This window comes from Penaeus monodon, chromosome 23, assembly GCF_015228065.2.
Source record: "Penaeus monodon isolate SGIC_2016 chromosome 23, NSTDA_Pmon_1, whole genome shotgun sequence".
NCBI lineage: Eukaryota > Metazoa > Arthropoda > Malacostraca > Decapoda > Penaeidae > Penaeus > Penaeus monodon.
In genome coordinates, this window is record NC_051408.1 from 14,851,650 (window position 1) to 14,852,206 (window position 557).

Here is a 557-nt window from a genome sequence, read left to right on the forward strand (position 1 = left end):
AAAGTTATATCACGGACCTCGCAAGAAAAATAAGAAAAAAGGCAAGAATAAGACAGGCAGAACTACTAATCAAAAGAATATCAAGTAGACGTAAACAAGGACAGAAAAAACAAGTAAACAAGTACAGAAAAATCAAGTAACCAAAATAGAATCAAGGAAACAAGTACAGAAAAAATATAAAAACAAAAACTAGTAGACATAAAGAAGGACAGAAAAAATCAAATAATAATAAGAAAATCAAGTAGAAGGACAGAAAAAAATCAAGTAAACAACAGAAAATTTCAAATAATCAAAAGCAAATCAAATAAACAGAAAAAACAAAAAAACGAATAAAAGAAACTCACGCAAACGTAAACAAGACGGAGGGAGCCCGAACCGGCCTAGAGATGACGCAACGGCGCCGGATGCGTCAGAGTGCCATCCTTCGAGAACTTCCTCGCCAGCTTAAGGTTCCGGCTTCGGAGCTGCGAGTGTCTCGAAGGAAGTTTGTTTATTTTTATGCTTTTTATTTGTTCTGATTTCCTTTATTTGTGGGTTTTTTTTTTTTGGCTGTTGTT